General features: G+C 43.3%; 1 protein-coding gene and 1 long non-coding RNA gene across 6 annotated transcripts in view; one reads left to right on the top strand and one right to left on the bottom strand.

The window, feature by feature from the left end:
• Positions 1-6,673, bottom strand: part of LOC107274704 (thyroid receptor-interacting protein 11) — a 29,359-nt gene that overhangs the window by 11,943 nt on the left and 10,743 nt on the right. The gene's annotated exons all lie outside the window — the stretch shown is intronic.
• The window catches only part of LOC112495421, a 15,625-nt gene continuing 9,036 nt past the window's right edge, over positions 85-6,673 (top strand). Inside the window, exon 1 of the long non-coding RNA XR_003061902.1 lies at positions 85-6,051. This is a non-coding gene — a long non-coding RNA (uncharacterized LOC112495421). The remainder of the gene's footprint in view (positions 6,052-6,673) is intronic.

The raw sequence follows: 6,673 nt of genomic DNA, 5'->3' as shown, positions 1-6,673 counted from the left end.
GGTGGGGGGTGGGGGGGGGGGGGGGGGGGGGGGGGGGGGGGGGGGGGGGGGGGGGGGGGGGGGGGGGGGGGGGGGGGGGGGGGGGGGGGGGGGGGGCACGTGCGAAACACTAGACGCGCCATTTTCTGTCGTGCAGATTACTGACTCGAAGTAGCGATTCTTCGTTGAAAATGGCCGAAAGAATACAAGAAACTCACGATGACGCTTACTCGAGTGTGCTTCGTAAAGATAGGGTCGCTCGCAGCTACGATGTATGTATATACATAAAAAGCCATATATCCATGATCGATAGGTACTATATTTATGCAAATCAATCAAGTTTCAGCGACTCACGTGCACGAAGACGCCGGTAATGCTTGTCGCGTCGTGTAAAAATTTAATGGAGTCACTGCGTCGTTCTGATAAGATCGACTTGACTTCGCAGTGAGTCATGAAGTCGATCGCGGCGGAAAATTCACGATTAAATCGTTTGCCACGCTCGGTGGAAATCAGTGCTCGGTCCGTGACATTGCGTAACACCTGAGTAGGCAGGTACCTACGTACGTATAGGTACGTTTGGGATAATCATCCAGTTGCGAAATTCGGAGCACACCGGGTGCGCCAGTACATGTGCTTAGTCAAAAAGAAAATTAATCACGCGCTGTATATCGTTCCTAGCTTAAGGCGACTCGATGATAACTTCACAGAAATTCACTCGATATTCATATAGGACGTCCAAGGTATAGAAGGTGGAATAAACTCGTGAAGGCTTTTGAACCGAGTATATAGTGAATGTGAGCTAATATTGCACATATGGCGCTCGACATCTTAGCATGGCTTGACATGGGCTGTGTCAACACAGACTGTAATAAAATTTCTCTCGCGAGCGTCACGTACGTGTCTTTCCAGTGCATTATTGTCAGAGTCCCCGATGTCAGCCATCTTATTATTCCGATGATCCGTGAAATTGTATTCAACGTTATTCCGAGTTCATGGACTTTGGAAGGGAAAGCCAATAAGATATCAGCCATACCTGCCCATCTATATATATCGTGTCCACTATAGAAGCTGTAGCGACGACTCGATGAAGGTTCTTTGAATACCCTCGTAGACGATATACGAGAGCACGCAGGAATCCCTATACGCTTTATCATCACGATCCTATAGTTAATTACATAGATCTCAACGACCTCTTTACGTTGAGAGATGCTCAGAGGAAAAAGACGTTGATGACGTTCGAAACGAAAAAAAAAAAAAAAAAGTTAACGGCCTCCTCCCAACGTCCACTTCGATTCTGAAGTTCTATCGACGCCTCCCTCGCGGTTATAGCAACTGGCTTTATAGCTGGCATTAGTGCCGCCGCTGTATTAATTCGCAAGCACGAGCAACGCCTGGGCGGATAGACGGGAGGAATGGCGGATGGGCAAACAGAGGTAAGGAAAAAGAGAAAAGGAACGAGGAAAAAAAAAGGTCGCGATAAGCAGCAAGCACCAGGCCCCCACTACCAGGTACCTGGACACGTCACTTCAGGTATCAGGAACAACAAGGCTTGAGCATTCAAGTATTCGCGCATTGTTCTTGCGCAAATATTACCCGACTATATGGACAATTCCAAGGCGGCCACCTGCGTCCAACAATGCATTTATTGTCGTCAGGTACATAGTAGCTAGGTAAGGACGAGATGGGCTTTTGTGGTCGCCGGGAGAAATTGTACTGTAAATTTAAAAATAACCAGCAGATATAATACGAGTTTCGAAATATTATATGTCGCTATGTCGTCGTACTCGGAGCGGCCTGGTGGAACTATTTTTTTTTTTTTCAATTATCAAACACTCCGGAAACTCGTATACGAATTCGAGTGCAAGCTCGGGGACCTGACATTCCTCATGACTAACCGTTAATGCAATATCTGTATCATATACGTATATACGCAACGTCACAGTAACCAGGGTGCATTAGTAAGTCAACGCGAAGCGACACGAAGCTTTATTTCCGGGTAAGATTAAACGTATAGGTACGCATTATACTTTGCTGCATGAATTCCTGTCAATGGGATCACAAGAAACCGTGCGTCGTACGTGGAAGACCCGTCGTCAGTCCCCCTCGTCACTTCCGGCACGTTTCACAAGTACATTTGTCGCAGTGTGTATCGCCGTTAAGCCGTCAAGAAAGTGAAAATATATTACAAGTTCGAAGAAGATCTTCGGTCACTGAAGCGAAATTCACCAGCCAACGTTACCTACATCTTCTCAATGGCATCATATTTGCAAATTGCGAAACTCTACTGTGTATTATCGGTACATCCATATACACATACCAGGTTGACTTAAACCGATCTAATACCCTGCCGGGGCATATAATATGCGTGTACATACGTAATAATGTCGCACGATGCGAATGACGTAACTGTGCCCGCGTTGCATGCGGGCACCACAATGGCGGTTCAGGGTTCAGCGAATAATCACAATAAATATTAAATCTGCGGTCGGGGGGTACGCGTAACTTTTGACTTTAATGCTCTAGGTCGGTGCGGATATAGCCGGATGACCGATTGTGAGCCACTGGGAGTAATAACGATTTACAATGACAATGCTTAAGCTGCAAAGTGAAGGGAGATAAAAAAAGGTAAATTTCTATGAAACTCCAGAGCGTTCGAACGGCGTAACAGTAATCGCAACTGCTTCCTAGGGTCCCAGTGGATTACGTATAAAACACGTAACACCGAAGACGTACCCGAACACGGAGGCTCCTTGATGTATCAAAGACTCCTCGTGAGTCACGCAAGAACGGGCACAGTATGTTTTTCTTTCGTATTTATATACCGATGTAGGTATTCCCTAGTGAATTTTGCTAGTAGAGCTTAACTCGACACTTGGGGCAACGTCCGTTACTCAGCATATCTATAGCTAGGTATGTATACGTAGGGTCTGCGCCGATGAAGCAGCCTGTGCGGTATGTGACAATTTCTTTAGTTTTATTTTCTTCCCTTTCATACTCGTTTTCCTGGCTTATTTCGCGTGCGGCTATACGGCACAGTATTTAGCCGTACGTTAAAGACATAGGACCTCGACGCTGTATCGTGTATAGTACTTGGAAGTTCGAGTCAGCGGGTTCCAGCAGATAAGAGTACTGTGTCAACGTGCGTTTCTCTTTGTGAAGAATAACCATCTCAGCTTGAGGGTAGACGAAAGGCACGAGGTGAGGTTAGAGAAAAAAAGTCCCTAGAATTCTTTGAAAGTATATATGATATAAATTGGAGTTCCGAGACGAATGGGGAATATTTGAGATCCTGGAACAGGCGAGTAGATACGACATTCTTTTGTTAACATGACCCACGAAGGATTTAGGTAGAGTTGGTCAGTCGTATGTCTTACGTATATGTTCTTTCGAAATGAGAAGAAAAAAAAAGAATACAAGGGATTATGGAAGTGAGCCTGTTTAGCGTGGCGGAGGACACGGGGCAACTTTTGAAATGGCGGCATTGAATGTCATTACTTTACATCCACAAAAGTTCGCCGGAACCAGTTCAACGGTAGCCGTTTGTACGCTTTAGCAATGTCAGTCACGTAGCTACAAGCAACCTTCGCTAATGCGTTTTAAAATGTCCTGAAACGCTTAGAAAGCACGACTCGCGCGTCTCAAACTGCATTCTTAAATAAGGCACGGGTGAGCGAGCGAGTGTATTTTAACCGATGTCTCAAATGCGCCATACGAGGATGGAAGAAAAATGATGGAAAGCGGATTCCCGACTCCGACAGATAAAATCTCATAAACTCAAGAAATTGTGTGACTAGTATGTAAACACAGCATCCCACATAAATACATAGAGAGATCGAGGAATTATCGATGGAAAATAAAAAAAAAGTTCCAAAGAGTTGTGCAACCGTAGATTATTTTTATTTATTACAATAATAAATGATAAGGATTGATAGAAAGGATGGCGCGGAACTTATCGATCACTCAAAATCGATTAGTGTCTGATACCTCTCTCGATATGTTATAGTCACGGCTGTGATAAGCAACCGCGTGCAATGCGAGCCGATTAATGATTTTTAAAAGCGACGAATTTCTACCTGTGATCGAAAAGTGGGAACTGATCATTATAATGGCAAAGTATAATTACGGATGTTTATGCCTGTTCGCGCTAGAGGAGAAAAGATTGTGTACACATGTTACTGGTTGTTCTTGATCTTTGGTCAACGTGGTCGTATGGCAAAAAAATGCTCACTGCCCCCTCGAATGAATAGGAAAGTAAATGGAACGAGGCGACTCAAGGAAAATATCAAATAATAAGTACTTCTCTATCGGTCGTGCAATTCCGCGAGCAATATATTCGCACTGTCGTAATGAGACGTGCCAAACGTTAAAATTACGAAATTTCATAAAAAATAGAGTTAAACGAATAATTCGTGGAACGGGGCAGTGCCTAGTGATAATATAAATAATTACGTATTCTGAATATATGGGATCGAGTAAATTCCAGTTATTCTTTTACCACGAATCACAACCAAAATGGCAATCGGCTAACGCGTTATCTGATACGAAGATTACAGTTTCACTTTATAAATCATGGCGTCTATAATAACACGTACCAGTACAGTACAGTCTCTTGCAAAGACGCTGTACGACGAAGTGATTCGCCGAATAAGTAATCGTAAAGATAAATTTGTCATTGATCGTTAAAATTCCGATGCGCTCAAAAATGTACTTGTAATTGAGAAAAGCGTCTCACGTCTTTAAAGAAGAATGAAATTCGAATCGATCGCCTGTAAAATTCCTCGATTCACGGTTGTCCGTACAATTTCATTTAATTGTAAAATAACTCCCGATGACTTTGGGCAACGTGTAATCACGTGTCATTGGCATGACGCAACGATGAATTATTACCCTACTCATTCTGAAGTGCAAGAGCAAATCCATTCAGGGAGAATCCAACGAGCACCTAGACGTATAGTCCTATGCGAAAAGCATCGAAAGCTCTTGAACTTCAGTGCGTAATAATTCACGCTTCAATTGTCCTTCGTGACATTTAATTAATAATTCGTCATTAGAAAAAAAAAAAACATGGCGTCTATATCAGTCCTTCGCCATAGTCAGATATACGATGCAGCGAAGCATCGACACCCTTGTATATCACTATACATATATGATACTCACCCTTATAAAGTGATAGATTAAAAAGTAATATCAGTAACGGGAGCAATAAGAATGAATATTTAAAAGAAATGGCTGCAGCGCCAAGCTGAAGAGCACCCGGGAATTAGCCGGCAGATGTGTGGCTTTCTCTCGGATTAATTATGGCGTTTCGGGGACCACGCTGTACACTCTCAGATATACAGAATATTCAGTAAGAGCGCTTAAAATATATCCTATACTCCATTCAATACTTGAAAGCTACCAGTTACATCGGAGGTTGCTGATACCGGTTGTCGTTCCCGTGAAATTTCGATAATGCCAAATAACGCATCCCGGGAACACTTACGGATGACTACAGGTTACGCGCGTTATTGTACGAAGGAATAGCAGTGGAAAGGACGTCTCGCTAGTAGGATATATCTATATATTATACATATATCGATACTAGCGCAGAGAATCCATTATTCGAAATCCTTGAAGCGAGTTACAGGTAAACTTAACGGAGGCGACGGGTTGCGCCAGTGATAGAAATAGCGTAGTGTGGCTTAAGTCGTAACCGAGGAATCCGTTGGTTCTTTCACTCTTCAATACGCCAACGCCACAGTCTTGTCATTCTTTTTTCTCTCGCTCTACGTCACACCAGTTTCTTTATCCTCGTTAAGCCGATAAGCGAAAAATTCATCGTGCCCGCTGCAGTCGCTCGCACGCTTACGCGTTATTGTTTTCGCGATCGCGCGTTTACCTATATACTATAAAAAGCGGCGACACCGAGCTATGGTGATTTTCGTGAATTTATGAATAGACCGCATTTATTATACCTTGACCCGTTAAATTTTACACGAAGTCTCGGAAGGCGAACGCGTCTTGAAAAACATACTGCGTCGACTTACGTAACGGAAAAGAGATACGTCCAGGAGCAAGATCAGGCACCTGTGCGTAAGTGAAAATTTAATTTAGCTTTGTAAGGAAATATTTGGATATTCAGAGCCAGGAAATAGAAAAGGAGTAAAGAAGAACGAGAGCAGTGCACGTTTGAATTTGAACACTCGGTATATTGTGTGGTTAGTTGGTAGCTAAGAATTCAAATGTATTTAGCGCGTGTTATGTCGAGCTGGAAGAAAACAGGAAATCCAGGGGAAACTGTACAGGTGTTTCTCAATACAGTTTGACTGGTTGAGCGACACTGAGACTTCAGGTTAAAGTGCAAGGAATGGTGTAATAAGCGGCGAGTGTTGTCGTCGAAATTTCCATAAAGGTGGCCGATACAGTTTAGGACCATAAATATTGGCTAGCTTTTTGCACAAAGGGCCCAAACGAAACAACGTAATCTCATTAGTCAATTGTAACAGACCTCTTTGGATCTTCTAGTCGCAACAGTAAAATGGAGCGCGGTACTGTCCAATCGTATGTCGATACGTGCTAGCATTATTACACTAAGATAAGAAGCCTGTGTGACGTTTATCGCTACGAAATGACATGCTGACTTTAATGGCGAACGTTATACCGATCGTGCACGTAGTTTTAACGAGTTGAGGAAATACGAAGCTTTTTTCTCTTC

This window comes from Cephus cinctus, unplaced genomic scaffold, assembly GCF_000341935.2.
Source record: "Cephus cinctus unplaced genomic scaffold, Ccin1 Ccin1_scaffold0101, whole genome shotgun sequence".
Classification (NCBI taxonomy): domain Eukaryota; kingdom Metazoa; phylum Arthropoda; class Insecta; order Hymenoptera; family Cephidae; genus Cephus; species Cephus cinctus.
This window is presented reverse-complemented; position numbering and strand designations above follow the sequence as displayed.